Raw genomic sequence first — 15,968 nt, 5'->3', positions numbered from 1 at the left:
TGATTGCCAGAGTCTTCCCTGCCCCCTTTATTTTGCCGAGTTAGCCAGATGAGGTGGTCTGTTGTTGAGATGCTACTGCTACTGCTAAGTCACTTCAGTCGTGTCCGACTCTGTGCGACCCCATAGACGGCAGCCCACCAGGCTCCCCCGTCCCTGGGATTCTCCAGGCAAGAACACTGGAGTGGGTTGCCATTTCCTTCTCCAATGCAGGAAAGTGAAAAGTGAAAGTGAAGTTGCTCAATCGTGTCTGACTCTTAGCGACCCCATGGACTGCAGCCCACCAGGCTTCTCCGCCCATGGGATTTTCCAGGCAAGAGTACTGGAGTGGGGTGCCATTCTCCATGTTTAGACGCTAAGTTGTGGCCAACTCTTTTGTGACACCATGGACTGTAGCCCGCCAGGCTCCTCTGTCCATGTAATTTTCCAGGCATGCATACAGCAGTGGGTTGCCATTTCCTTCTCCAGAGTATCTTCCCAACCCCGGGATCGAACCTGGGTCTGCTGCATTGGCAGGCAGGTCCTTTACCTCTGAGCCACCTGGGAAGCCCATAGAATGGTCTAGGAACAGTGACTAAAAATGTTCTTGGTACTAGGAACAACTCTGACAAAAGCTCAGAGTAAAGAGAGCACTCAGGACATTAGAAATACTAGTATGTTAAAACTTAATGGCAACCAAAACCCAGATCACAAAACTCTCATTTTGGATCAGAACATTTTTCTTCTGCCATTTACTTCAATGAGGAGATGAGAAATGACTGCAGATTTATTGTCTTGAGTCCCCATCTCTTATAACAGAAATATTTATTTTAGAAAGTTTGAATTATATGTGACTACCAAAAATGAAAAATCATTCATAAGGTTACTTTTTTATCATTTTGTAACTATAATTTTAGATTTTTTTCCTATGCATCTTTAATTTTATAAAGTAGAAATGATACTGAATATGCTGCTTTGCAACTGATACTTTGCACTTATTATGAAAGTTACATTAATTGTCCTTCATATCTTTGGGTTCCTTATAAAATATGCATTTTAATCATCATATAGTATTCTGACATGAACCGTTTTTTATTTATAGAACCCCTATTATTGGCAATGTAGGTTTCTAATTTTTGCAACCTTAAATGTTGCTGCAATAGAATGTATTTTATTTAAACCTTTGATTAAATCTATGATTATTTCCCTAGGGTAATAAAAAGTATTTCCGTTCTTCTATGCTCGTCTTTTTTTGTAGATATGAGCTGCTTGTTTATCACCACCATGCCTGAAGATCATTCCAGCCCTGATGACATGATGTCTTAAATCTAAATCTTTAGATCTTTGGCATTTAGACCACTGCTCTCCAAGACACCTGCTTGAAGAGCTCGGTTTGGCAGTGATTCTCATTACATCCATATAAGTAAAAGCATAAGTTACAATAGATGATTTGTGGCTGGACATGAAATGTAAGGCTAGTGTTATGTGTTGATATACATGTGAAACAATTGTATCCAGTTTTTTTTTTTTTTTTAAGAGTATCCACATGTCTAGAAGTGTTTTATCCAGGGAATTTTTTTTTTAACAGAAGAATTCAGTCTGTTTTTAGGGAATGTTCTTTAGCTGCAGGTTTAAATAAACTTTTGGTCTGTGATTCAGAATATATCTTTTTTGAAATTTAATTTTTTTTTAATCTTTTGGTCATGCTACACAGCATGTGGGATCTTAGCTCCCTGACCAGGGCTTGAATCCCCACCCCTGTGTTGGCAGCATGGAGTCCCAATCACTGAACAACCAGGGAAGTCTCCAGAATGTATCTTAGTAGATGAATACCTCCAGAGTTAACAATCTAAAGAAAAACTGGAATTAAGTCAGCATTTTTTCTTAAAGATGTCAAGAGGAAAATTTTGCATAGAACCAAGGAGGACATCCTTAGATCTACTGGAGGTTTTATTTTTCAACGATTTTTATGCTGAAGTCCTGTTATCTTCACCTGCTCATCTTGTTTGTAACTTAGGCCCCAGCATCATACCCAGTAAATACTTGCCCCCCCCCCAAAAAAAAAACCACTTAAAAATAATGTATTTATTGAGATATAATTCACATCCCATGAGGTTTACCTACTTGGTGGTGGTGGTTTAGTTACTAAGTTGTGCCCGACTTTTGCGACCCCATGGACTGTAGCCTGCTAGGCTCCACTGTCCATGGGATTCTCCAGGCAAGAAAACTGGAGTGGGTTGCCATTTCCTTCTCCAGGGGATCGTCCCAACCCAGTAATAAAACTTGGGTCTCCTGCATTGCAGGCAACTTCTATACCGACTGAGCTGTGAGGGAAGGCCAAAATTTACCTAATTCAGATGTTTTTTTTTTTGTTTCAGTGAGTTTTAACATATTTGGAGTTGTGTAACCATCACCACAGTCAAAGTTAGAACATTTTTATTACCTCAAAAATAAATGTTTACCCTTTCACTATCACCCATCCCCCAACACTCCCAATCCTCTGCAGCTGTAGACAGCTACTGATGTACTTTGTCTTCGAATTTGCTATTTGTATTTCATACAAATGGAATCATACTGTATATGGTATCTTACATCTTTCATGCATATAATATTTTAAGGATTTGTCCCTGTTTTGCCAAATAACACTTCATTGTATGTAGCATGTATCACATTTTTGTTTATCCATTTATCAATTGATGGAGCAAATACTTTATAATATTTAGATGCATTTGTGTAGGTTTGTATTGCAAAGTTAAAAACTAAGAAATCAAGTTGCAAGATCCCAAGCTGGAGAGGCCTTCAGAGTTTGTTACTGGTGAAAGCATATTAGAGAAGTTTAGAATTCAGTTTGCAAGGTGGTTGGGTCTAAGGAGGAATATCCCATCATCAGTACATCCTTTCAGTTCCACCTGTTGGATGATGCTTAAATCTGCTCTTGTCTTCATGTGTCTGGTAAATTATCTAAGCAACATCTTTTGTTTGGTAACACATTACCACTACCATCCCCTAACATAGGCAACAAAGGAGTATCTTTAAAAATGTCGTTTTCTCTCAGAGTCCAAAATCCTTAACACAGGCTGCCCAGCTATCTCACATTAGGCCCTTGCTGCCTTCCGCTCACATCTCCCCCTCCTATTCTATGATATTGATTTTGTGCTTAATAAAGGATAACGGAATCCTTTCTGAAGTTTTTATGTGGGTACCCTGATGCTGGGAAAAACTGAAGTAGGAGGAGAAGGAGGCAGCAGAGGATGAGATGGTTGGATGACATCACCGACTCAATGGACATGAGTTTGAGCAAACTCCGGGAGATAGCAAAGGACAGGGAAGCCTGGCGTGCTGCAGGCCATGGTGTTGCAAAGAGTTAGATGCGATGGAGCAACTGGACAATAACAGCCCTCAATTTCAGCTCTCATCACTCTCAAGAACTGTGTGCTAAGGATCCCTTTTGGAGCCTGGTGAAACAGAAACGTCTCATGAGCTCTGGGGTGCACTGTGCATCAGAAATGTGCTTGTTTCCTTTGAACCTCTTCCCTGAAAATTGGAGATAACTTGCAAGTTGTCGTGAAACTTAAGGAGATGATATGTGAGTGTGTCTGGTGCATAATATGTGCTTAATAAACTATGTCCTTTAAATTTTTCATTTGGATTTTTGTTTGAATGTAGTGGTTTAGGTGAGTTTGATATTCCCCCCCCCCTTTTTTTTTTTGCGGAAAAGAGGGATTGATACATTATGATGATTGCCTGCAGTTTAGAATTTTTTCCTTCTAAAATCTATATCTTTGTCTCTGAATCCTGGTTTTGTGAAATCTCTGGAATTTCATTAGTGCTTCTATATTGTGCCAATCAGCAGTACTTCCTTGGGTCCCTGCCTATAAAATAGCAATCTATCATTTATTGCCTTTTTTCCTAAAACATTTACATGTTTATATGTTTATTATTTCCTCATTTTGTGAGTAATTGTTGTTCATTTAAAAACCAGGAAACTTCAGAAAAGAGAGGAATAGGAAGAAGATAAAATTCAATTGTAATCCACTTACTTGCTGTGGCCATTGTGGTTTATGGTTTTCTAGACTTTATTCTTTGCAAAAACACATGTATGTGCCCATAGTTTTTGAAAAAGAAGTTGGATGGTACTGTATGTTCAATTACTTTTTCCGCTTGCCAGTGGGGGTGCTTGTCAGTGTTGTTATTATGCATGTGTACAGATTTGCATGTGTACAAATTATTTGCATGTGTACAAGTTATTACGCATGTGTACATCAAGAATGCCCTTGTAGGGGAGTACCATGATGACTGTCACCAGTCCTCTTTGAATGGACATTTAGGTTGTATCTTAACTTTGGGTCGTTATAAACAGTGCTGGCTTTGATTTTGAAGTCACGACAATTCTGATAAGCTTTTTACCTCCTGAGTTAACAGTAATTTCCTTGAGGTTTAGTGCTCTTAATTTGGTGCTTGTGTTCTAGTTTCTTCATATCCCTACTTCCATTTACCTTAACAAAATGGTGTATCTTTGCTTTGGCACATACTGCTGTCATATCTGAGCTGTAACTGTTTAATAATTAATACCTCATATTGGTTAACATCTCTTTCCATTTTGGCATGGATCCTTACAATAAAATTCATGAATTCATTTCCGTTATATTTTCCATTACCTTATCTAACGTTGGGGTTTATTTAAATACCTCATTTTATTGATCTGAAAGAGAGTGTGTGTGTGTGTGTATGTGTTCAGTCACAGAGTTGTGTCTGACTCTTTGTGACCCCGTGGATTGAAGCCCACTAGCTCCTCAGTCTTTGGGGTCTTCCAGGCAAGAATACTAGAGTGGGTTTCCATTTTCTCATCCAGGGGGTCTTCCCAGCCCAGGGATTGAACTTGTATCTCCTGCATTGGCAGGTGGATTCTTTACCACTGAGCCACCTGGGAAGCCCAAAGTGAGCACTTGCTTTCTTCCAAATAAAAGATTGAGTGGAGTGGTTTGTATTGAGCAGTACAATCAAAAGACACATATTTATAGTAAATTAACTGTTGCCCTAAACTGGGATATTCTTAAGGTAATTTTTCATCCTGTATTGTTTTCCTCCTTTTAGGTCTGTTTTTTTTTTGTGTGTGTGTGTGTGTGTATAGCCAGTTGATTATGTCCTTAAGCATTAGCCATTTTAAATAATTTTAATATGACGCTTTGTAAATTGTTGAAGTAAAAGTTGTTAGTTGCTCAGTCGTGTCCAACTCTTTGCGACCCCATGGACTGTATCCCACCAGGCTTGCCTGTCCATGGGATTTCCTAGGCAAGAATACTGGACTGGGTAGCCATTCCCTTCTCCCAGGGATCTTCCTGACCCAGAGATTGAACCTGCATTGCAGGCAGATTCTTTACCATCTGAGTCAACAGGGAATCCCGAATCATATCGTATATTCAAGAGCCCTGGTTGTTAAACTGGAGAACGCATCTGAGCCACGTGGCAGTCTCTTTCATCACAGACTGCTGGGCCTTCCCCCCAGGTTTTCTGACTCTGTGCATCACATACACAGCCTGAGAACCAGCCTTTCTAATAAGTCCCCAGGTGATGCCGATGCTGCTGGTCCTGAGACTGTTCTTTGAGGATGGAACATAGAAATAATTTTTGTATTATCTATACTCTTTGTAATTATCTATAGTCTTTTTCTCTTTATGCCAGTACACATGGCATATATAACTGAGCACGTTTTAGTAGAACCGTCTATTGTTTCAAAAGGAAACAAAACCCCTTGTTGGCAAAATACAGAAGGATTACTGGATACAGAGCTGTAGCCTGGTGTGAGTGAGACCAGTAGGCGAGGCATCCAGAGTCCTAGACCTGGATTCTGTGGGCTGTAGTTTCCTTGAATCTTACACAGTCTTGGTTCACTTGTAGGAAAAAAAGTGATTGCTGCTAAATTTCTCCTGTCCCTTCACCTCCTGAATGTGCAGGCAAATCCTCAAAGTGTTTTTTAACCAGGTTCACAATGTCGGTTCAGTTCAGTTCAGTCGCTCAGTCATGTCTGACTCTTTGTGACCCCATGGACTGTAGCACGCCAAGCCTCCCTGTCCACCACCAGCTCCTGGAGCCTACTCAAACTCATGTCCATTGAGTGATGTCCATGGTAATGCCATCAAACCATCTCATCCTCTGTCGTCCCCTTCTCCTCCCGCCTTCAATCGTTCCCAGCATCAGGGTCTTTTCAAATGAGTCAGTTCTTCATATCAGGTAGCCTAAGGATTGGAGTTTCAGCATTAGCACCAGTCCTTCCAACGAATATTCAGGATTGATTTCCTTTAGGATGGACTGGTTGGATAGCCTTACTGTCCATGGGGCTCTCAAGAGTCTTCTCCAACACCACAGTTCAAGAGCATCAATTCTTTGGTGCTCAGCTTTCGTTACAGTCCAACTCTCATATCCATACATGACTATTAGAAGAACCATAGCTTTGACTTTGTTGGCAATGTCTCTGCTTTTTAATATGCTGTCTATGTTGGTCATAGCTTTTCTTCCAAGGAGCAAGTGTCTTTTAATTACATTGCTGCAATCACCATCGCAGTGATTTTGGAGCCCAAGAAAATAAAGTCTGTCACTGTGCCCATTGTTTCCTCATCTATATGCCATGAAGTGATGGGACTGGATACCATGATCTTCATTTTTTGAATGTTGAGTTTTAAGCCAACTTTTTCTCTCTCCTCTTTCACTTTCATCAAGAGACTCTTTAGTTCTTCTTTGCTTCCTGCCATAAGGGTGATGTCATCTGCATATCTGAGGTTATTGATATTTCTCCTGGCAATCTTGATTCCAGCTTGTGCTTCATCCAGTCCAGCATGTCAGATATCTCAATTAAGAAATGCTTATCTGTTTTTAATAAATGTTCAAAGTTGCTTTAATAGAGGCATTATTTTAAGGTTTGGATGAGTTAATACCTTGAAATCAAATACTTCAAATGACTTTGAGAACAGAGCTTCAGGCAAGTGATGGTCTATATGTCAGGTCTTCAAGAATATAAGGTTGAAGAATTGAGACACATGTAACCAATGTTCATTAGGACATGGAAGCGACCTAGATGTCCATCAGCAGATGAATGGATAAGGCAGTAGTGGTACATATACACAATAGAATATTACTCAGCCATAAAAAGGAACACATTTGAGTCAGTTCTATTGAGATGGGTGCGTCTGGAGCCTATCATACAGAGTGAACTAAGTCAGAAAGATAAAGACAAATACTGTATATTAACATATATGTGGAATTTAGAAAGATGATACTGATGATCCTACATGCAGGGCAGCAAAGGAGACATAGATGTGAAGAACAGACTTTTGGACTCAGTGGGAGAAGGCGAGGCTGGCATAATTTGAGGGAATAGCATTTAAACATATACATTACCATATGTAAAATAGATGACCAGTGCAAGCTCGATGCATGGAGCGGGGCACCCAAAGTTGGTGCTCTGGGACAACCCAGAGCAATAGGGAGGAGGAAGGGACATTCAGGACGGGGGGTACACATGTATACCTATGGCTGATTCGTGTTGATGTATGGCAAAAGCCATCACGATATTATAAAGTAATTATCCTCCTATTAAAAGAAATAAATTTTAAAAACAAATAGAAGGCTAAGCCTAGAAGAAAGGAGGAGGTGAGAGAAATTTTAAAATAATGGGGATTGAAATGGATTCATTGGATCCAGAGTTATTCAGTGTGTAATTCTCTGGTTCCTTCTTGGCTATAACTAGTAGTGGTTACACTTAGGAGCATTTAGTGGCAATTTTGCATTTGAAGTTCTTTCTACCTGTTAGCTGAGATGGGGGAGTTGTATATGGCCTTTTCTGGCAGGCACAGTATTTATATTTGGATAGAAAGGATAAACTATTTGAAAAAGCACAAGAGGATCACTTGGCACGTAGGTGAGTGAAATGTGAGGCTACAGCCTCATGTGGCAGCTGATAAGAACAGAGTTCAGAATAAGATGAACAGGAGGTTTCCGCTAAGCATTTCAGCCTCTCATGTTTGGACTTGGTAAAAAGGTGGCTGGCTGATTTCAGCCAGAGATGCTTCACTTACATTGCAGAGACGAGTCTCTGGTCCTCTAAGCCTGTCACCGTCAGTTGGAATTCAAAAAGTTTTTAGAAAGCCTTTTTGACCCATTACTGTGTTCTCTCTCGTCCCTTGTTTTTGATGGTGTGACATGTGTGGTCGTCTTTTCTTGTCAGCAGTTGGGAGAAAAATTTCAACAGGGTGAGAAACCTGAAGGCACAGAAAATGTTTGCCTGAAGCGTTCCCATGTGGGCAGTAGACATGGGCATGTGCTGAAAGAGAGCAGGCAGAAAGGCTTTTTGTTGAGAGTGACAGGTAGGTAGGATGACCAAAGTTTAGCTTAAATCCTTTCATTGATATTGGAATGTCATCAACCTTCATATGACACTGCCATGTTCAACTGTGTGATCTGGAGAGCTGTAGCTTGTACTGCTGTGGTGAGTGTGTGTGTGTGTGTGTACAGTGTAAACATTTTATGAACTGCAGTGTCTGAGCCATCCGTCTGTCTGGGCAGGAATCTCCCTTGATAGTAAAAAGAACAGCAATCAGGACAGAATTGGTCAATGCGGCATGTCTAATGGTGGGAAGATATTTGAAGGACTCACTGTAGACACAATAGTCTCTCTAAATAGCCTCTTTGCACCCGGAGTCTTATTGCAAACAGGTTCATTAAGGAGAGACATTCTGACACACAGCATCACAGTAATGAAAGTAGCTCTGTTTTTCTAATATTGTATCTTGCCACTTCAGTTATGCTGCTAGTACAAGATTTCCCTTGTGTTGTTGTATATTTCTCCAGAAAAAGAATCAGTCTTCATAGAATATACAATTATTTTGTACAGGAATGTATAACTCATACCTAAGATCCAGTTCTCCCTGTTTATGTGCACTAGTACAAAAATAATTGGCAAACACATCTTCCAGACCAAAAGATTCCAGCACCTTCAATTTGTTGGGCTGGAAGATGTTGAACTGGAGTTATAATAAACTTTAAAAAAATGTGTAATGTTCAAAATGGATTTGTGATCAATCATAAAAGAAAAAAAAATATTAGCACAGTTTCCCATGAGGTGTAATTTTTTTTTCCTAGGGTTTTAGCCAACTCCAGCATAGTATCTGTTCAAAGAGAAGGAAAATGCAAAAGGTTTTCATCCACCCAGCTTTACATATAACTCCAATATGATGACTTAAGCTATTGGATTTTCTGCCTGTTAATGTACAGCATGAACATTATGAACATGGAAAAAAAAAGGTTATATTGGTTTAAAAGTGGATATGGAAAATTTAATGTGCTCAAGTGGGAACAATGGCATATTAAAAAAAAACACTCATGACACAGATCTAATAATTCACTTGCCCCTGTAGGAGAAAGGGTATCAGCTCTGATGCTGGCTCATAGTTTATTTTTATATACACCCTTGGTCCCTGCAGTATACCCCGTGTGTGGGTTCCAGAGAAAAGAAAGAAAATAACCTGTAGGGAAATCAGCCTTGGAAACCTTTCATTAAATACATTGTGCTCTGTATTGTGTCGTTCACAGAATCTTCAAGAAATAAAGAAGGGAAAAATCTCTTATCAGTCTGCATGTGCGAAATATTATATTTGAATACTATCATTTGTTTTAAGATTAAGGCCGAGGCTGCAAACATATTAGTTATTATTCACTTACATCTGGTAGATAGTGTAACAGGGATTTTAAAAATTCTTTTTTTTCCATTTCTAGTCCCCATCCTTCTTTCTGCCTCCCTCTTCCCCCACAGACAATGGCAGAGATACCACTTAAACTTAAAATGATTCTGGCTGCAGTATTTTCACATGCGAAATGTTACCTCCTTATAGAGGACTGGGGTGGTGAGGATAATAAACTTCAGTGTTAAAATTCTTGCTGAAGTTTTATCTGTCATTTGACAAAAGATGCATTTCTAGGGAAAATTGAAGAAAGTGTTAAATATATCCTTTCATGAGAAAAATATACACTGTAGAGGTGTTAACTGTGAGGAGTGACACCTTTATCAAGTTGAGTGTCCTTTGGAGTGAGGCTTTGTCTTGTCATTATAGTTCATGTACGGCTGTTGGTGGGCCTTTAAAAATCTGTAAACGTCTTATCTTTTTTGCTGACTATTCATGCAGGATACGCGAGGCAGGCCAACTGTGACACATATTCTGCCCATGCTTGTAGCTGTCTCCTGGATGAAAACGAACACGCATTTTAGACCTAAACCTTGGGTGCCATATAACAGTATTTAGCGAGCTTCTGGGATAGCAGATCCTAGGAGTTGATCTCAGATCAGAAGCACTTTGTCCTCCACAGTCTGTTGGAAGATTTCTTATTTCAGAAGTAGCTTGTGTTGAAAAATCTCTCTCTAAGTATAGAGCATCATCAGCACCAGGGTTTTCTCAGCATCACAACGAGCTTCTGTGTCCAGGAAGCTCTTTTCACGTGACAGTGGTAAAAGGTCCTGGGGACCAAGTGCATATCATGAGGCAGGCATTCTGTGAGATGCTTTGTATGAATCATCATCTGGTCTTCACATGAAGCTGCTGATGTGGCGGCTGCCTCTCTTCCTTTTGCAGATGAGGAAACCGTGTCGCTAATAAGGGACAGTGCTGGGTTTTTTTCAGATCTAAGCCTGCTCCTGTTGCCAAGGTCATAGCCTTTACCATTATTTGAAATCACATCCTAAGCTGTGTGGCCGTGCTCCACTCCTCTCTCCCTTGGCTCTCAGGCCTGTATAGTGACTGTCTCCTGTCCTTTGGGTTTATCATCGACCCTGCCACCTACTAGCCAGTGCCTCTGTTGGCCCTTTCCCTGTCAGTGAAATGAGAGAGTGGTCCCCTTATTTAGCCTGGTTGAAGCACACACACATGTTATTTATTGGTCATCCTCTGTAAGCCAGGTGCTGTGCTAGAACCTCGAGTCCAGCAGGGACATGGACAGATGTGGTCCCTGACCCCCCGAAGCTTGCAGGCCTGTGGGCGTGTCAGGACACTGAAACGCTGTACAGAATTACTTAGTTATGTGCTGCCTGTCTCAACCATACATAGATGTTAAACTGACTTCAAGTTAAAGCCACCCATCTAAACAGATATTGGACTTTTCCTATGGGTCATACTCAAAGAAACCTTGCTTTCCCTGGCATCACTTGGATGCAAAACTGTTTGCCTAAATCCTCTTCCGTTGTTCCCCTGCAGTGGTTGCTGAAGAATCAGACACCTGAGGGTTTGCCTCCTGTCTCTCTCTCAGCCTGCCCACTTCTCTCCTCACTTCCACTGTCTCCCTGTGCTTCCAGTCCTGTTTGTTAATATTTATTTGTTTGGCTGCACTGGGTCATAGTTGCTGCCCGAGAGATCTTCACTGCCCTGTAGCATGTAGGATCTTAATTCCCTGACCAGGGATCAAACCTGAGTTCCCTGCATTGCAAGGTGGACTCTTAACTACTGGGCTGCCAGGGAAGTCCCACCCTCATTTCTTAGTGTTCTGCTTGCCACCATTTTCTAAGGTTTCAAATCCTAAATCAACCCCTCCTTCAAATCCTAGCTCAGTCTTCACTACTTCAAGTCACACTCCTCTTGTGATGTTCTTTTAAAACATGAATCCCGATTTTACATTTATCTTTGCTGTGTGGACAATCTTGTTTTCTCCAACTAGACTGAAAGTTCCCTCAGAGGAGGGACTTTGTCTCTCTAATATCTATCCCAGGCACAAGTCTGTTTTCAAACAGTGAATTAAGATGGAATTTTTTCCCTCTTCTTCTGTAACAGTGCTCTCAGCTCTAATATTTGTTTTATTCCACCTACATGTCCAATAGACCAATTGAACCAAAGAGTAAACATATCTTCCCAACTCTGCATTTCCTCCTTTTCTCTAATTCTTCAAAAATTTTTTATTTTATTGAAGTATAGTTGATTTACAATATTGTGTTAGTTTTTGCTATATAGCAAAGTGATTCAGTTATGTATATACATACATATATGTATATATACATTCTTGTTTGTATTCTTTTCCATTCTGGCTTATCACAGGATACTGAATATAGTTCCCTGGGCTGTACAGTAGGACCTTGTTGCTTATTTGTTCTCTAATATTAAAAGTGCGTGCATGCATGTAAGTCACAGTTGTGTCCGCCTCTTTGTGACCAGGCTTCTCTGTGTATCTGATAATCCCTAACTAGTCCATCCCTCTCTAATTCTTAATGTCTCCATTGTTTTCATCAAACTAGAGAGCCTCAGTTCCTCCCACTTCCTCCTGCCCTCCCCTGTCTTGTGTAGGGTGACCTCATCAGAGGAAGATTCCCTAGGATTTCTCATCACTTCTATACCTTCCCTGTTACCTCTGGGTGTGAGCTCTGATTTCCTTGCTAAAATAACATAACTGATCTTTTCACCTCCTGCCCTAAATGAGTAATCCTGCCAAAACACAGATCTGCCCGTGGCAGGTCTTAAAAGTCTTTGCTGGTGAAATGATACTGTGTCTGGGATTTACTTTAAAATTATCCAGCGGAGGAGGGAGGTTAAGGGGATTAGGTGAGTGCAGGTGAAAGAAGACTGACCCAGCACTGCTCATTGTTGAAGTTGGTGGTGTGGTTCACGGGGGCTTGTTACACTATTTGCATTTGTATATGTTTGAAAACATAAATAATAAAATTTAAAAATAGAACACTGCAAACTTAGGGTGTGCACCATATAAACTCTGACCTCCTTGGCAGAGTGCACGATGCTCTCATGGTCCCTCCCCTGTGGCTCCTTTGGCCTCTCATCTCCCTCAACTCTGGTGGCTGACTATTCTGCAGTCGTTACTCTGCAGTTGTCCCTGCTCTCAGCATTGATCTCTCAAAGGGCTCAGCTCTACTTCTCTCTGGCCCACTTTGTTAGCCTGATTGGGATCTTCTCCCCTGTCCTTTTGATGGACCATACTTAGAGCCCAGGGTTATTTCATTAGTAGCTCAGCTTGTAAAGAATCTGCTTACAATTCAGGAGACGACAGTTCAATTCCTGGGTTGGGAAGATTCCCTGGAGGAGGGATTGGCTACCTACTCCAGTATTCTTGGGCTTCCCTGGTGTTTCAGACAGTAAAGAATCCACCTGCAGTGCAGGAGACCTGGGCTGGGAAGATCCGCTGGAGAAGGGAATGGCTACCCACTCCAGTATTCTGGCCTGGAGAATTCCATGGACTACAGTCCATGAGGTGGAAAAGAATCAGACAACCCTGAACGACTTTCACTTTCTTCTGGAGCCCATCAAGTTCTTACTTTGTGCATAGTCTAGCCCTTTCCTCACTGAGGACTGCCCCAACCAAGAAGATCTCCACTTCCCCGCCTCCAATTTTCAGTTCAGTGAATGTTCATTACATGCCCATTGAGTGTCAGGCAGCTAATGGATATTTGAGATTAAATCAAATAGTTACTTCTGGCTTGTAATATGGAGAGAACCCACCTGCCAGCATTTTGGGCTAAGTTTGGCAGTGGTTTCCATCCGTCCTCTTCACTCACAGACCATCCCAGACTTCTCCAGGAATAAGGTACATATTATGAAGAGATGCATAGGTAAACTGTGCTATACAAATGCAAGGTTCAGTTCAGTTCAGTCGCTCAGTCGTGTCTGACTCTTCGTGACGCCATGAACCACAGCATGCCAGGCCTCCCTGTCCATCAGCAACTCCCGGAATTCACCCAGACTCATGTGCATCGAGTCGCTGATGCCATCCAACCATCTCATCCTCTGTCGTCCCCTTCTCTTCCTGCCCTCAATCTTTCCCAGCATCAGGGTCTTTTCAAATGAGTCAGCTCTTCTCATCAGGTGGCCAAAGTATTGGAGTTTCAGCTTCAGCATTAGTCCTTCCAGTGAACACCCAGGACTGATCTCCTTTAGGATGGACTGGTTGGATCTCCTTGCAGTCCAAGGGACTCTCAAGAGTCTTCTCCAATACCACAGTTCAAAAGCATCAAGTCTTCGGCAGTCAGCTTTCTTTCTAGTGCAATTCTCACATCCATACATGACCACTGGTAAAGCCATAGCCTTGACTAGATGGACCTTTGTTGGCAAAGTAATGTCTCTGCTTTTTAATATGCTGTCTAGATTGGTCATAACTTTCCTTCCAAGGAGTAAGCGTCAAATGCAAGGTAGCCAAATACTATTAGCACCTGAAGATAAATCCCTTTGCTCAGCTTTTTGTCTCTTTTTAAAGGTGACTTTTAAAACTGTCAGGCTCTGCATTTATATTTAAGAAGTCTCCCTCCCTCCCCTGATCCACTGTAGAAGCAAGATTGGGAAGCTGTTTTTGCGGGAGGACACAGCCAGCCTTCTGCCAGAGCCCATCCAAAGGTCCTTCCACTGGGCTCTAATGTGAGCAGAAAAGTAATCCTATCCCTAGCCTTTATAATGTATCTTCACTTATTTCTGGGCACTTGATTGCTTCAAACACCAGGAGGACTCTTGAGCCCAGAGGTAAAAGTAGAAAAGGTATAAAGGATTTGAGAAATGAACCCGGTTTTGTGGCTTAGAGAAATAAAAGACCAAGGTATGAGTTAATCCCTGTTCGCAAACACATGAAATAATTTTACCTGGAAGGTGGTACCAGCTGTTAGCCATTTGAGTGAAAACAAACAAAAGGACTTAGGTTGCAGCTGGAGGGATTTTAGGTAGACATTTTTCGTTAAGTGGGTTCCCATCCCAGTAAATTGTTGATTAAGGTCCGGCATGGAGGGCAGTAAGGTGGATTTGAGGAATTTCAGCATCCTCAAAATAAGGCTTCATGATTACAAAATCAGCAGCTGTGAATGCCCTTTGTGCCCAGAGCTGCAGAGATAGGGTTCCCCTCATTCCTCACACCTTCCCCCAAGTTGAAAGAAATTAGCTTTAATTAAAGAAAATAGTGATGGATGGCTACAGAGATAAATATGATACATTGCACAGGGAAACTGCATTAAAAGAAAATTAAATTTGGGACAGAAAGCACTGAAGGTGAAAAAATTCACAGTTAAGGTTGAAAAGTGATATCCTTTACATCTCTGCTAATGTGTCGACCTAACAGGACACATTAAGAAATTATGAGGGTGCTCTGTTGTGCTAAGAAGTTTTTCGACTTGACAAACTCAGCTTAATCCATGGTTTCATTGCCCAGCTTTAATTAAGGCGTTGTCCATGAATGATTATAGCCCATGGGAAAAAAACCTGTTACTTTTACCGGGAGAATTTTGCTGTTTGTTTAAATATTAAGTTTTGGAGGGGGCCAGGTGGAGATTCTGGGACTCTTTGCATTTCAATACCCAAGCATATTTTAGTTTTTCTTAAGTCAGTAATTTTTTTGAAAGGCACTAGTTTTATTTTTTTAACTAAAATATTAGTAATAACTTGATAATAGTTTAATGTTGAATGTTATATTTTTGTATATTTTTGAAAGCAAAATTTAGCTTTTATTCTTTGTTCCAGGGGTGAGTTTCTGCTGCTGAAGAGTAGATCTGAAATTTCATGTGTACTTTAAGAAAATTGTTGCCTTATGGGGCCCATTTTCAGGATCAAATCCAGTCACATTTTTAATTTGTACAATCACATCGTAATACTAGAAATCCTCCTTAAAGTTTTTATCTCATAAGATCTATTTGTTTACTGTGTTTTTTTGGTGTGTGTATATATACATGTGTGTTCCTCATATCAGGGACAAAAATCTCTCAAATGGATCTGAATGTAGACTATAACTGGAGTAAATATGTATAGTAGAACTTGCATAATACAAAAGTTAATTCTTAAGTTTTTTTTTAGTTTTTGTTTTTTTGAGTTCAAGGAGTTCTTTATTGACCATAAGCTTATTTGTGCTGCTGCTAAGTCGCTTCAGTCGTGTCCGACTCTGTGAGACCCCATAGACGGCAGCCCACCAGGCTCTCCCGTCCCTGGAATTCTCCAGGCAAGAACACTGGAGTGGCTTGCCATTGCCTTCTCCAATGAATGAAA

At 40.8% G+C, this 15,968-nt stretch overlaps 1 protein-coding gene across 8 annotated transcripts in view; it reads left to right on the top strand.

The window, feature by feature from the left end:
- Positions 1–15,968, top strand: part of BNC2 (basonuclin 2) — a 479,688-nt gene that overhangs the window by 97,902 nt on the left and 365,818 nt on the right. The gene's annotated exons all lie outside the window — the stretch shown is intronic.

Source organism: Bison bison, unplaced genomic scaffold (assembly GCF_000754665.1).
Source record: "Bison bison bison isolate TAMUID 2011002044 unplaced genomic scaffold, Bison_UMD1.0 scf7180017864376, whole genome shotgun sequence".
In the NCBI taxonomy this organism is placed as follows: domain Eukaryota; kingdom Metazoa; phylum Chordata; class Mammalia; order Artiodactyla; family Bovidae; genus Bison; species Bison bison.
Note: the sequence above shows the minus strand (reverse complement) of the source record. Positions and strands in the feature narration are given on the sequence as shown.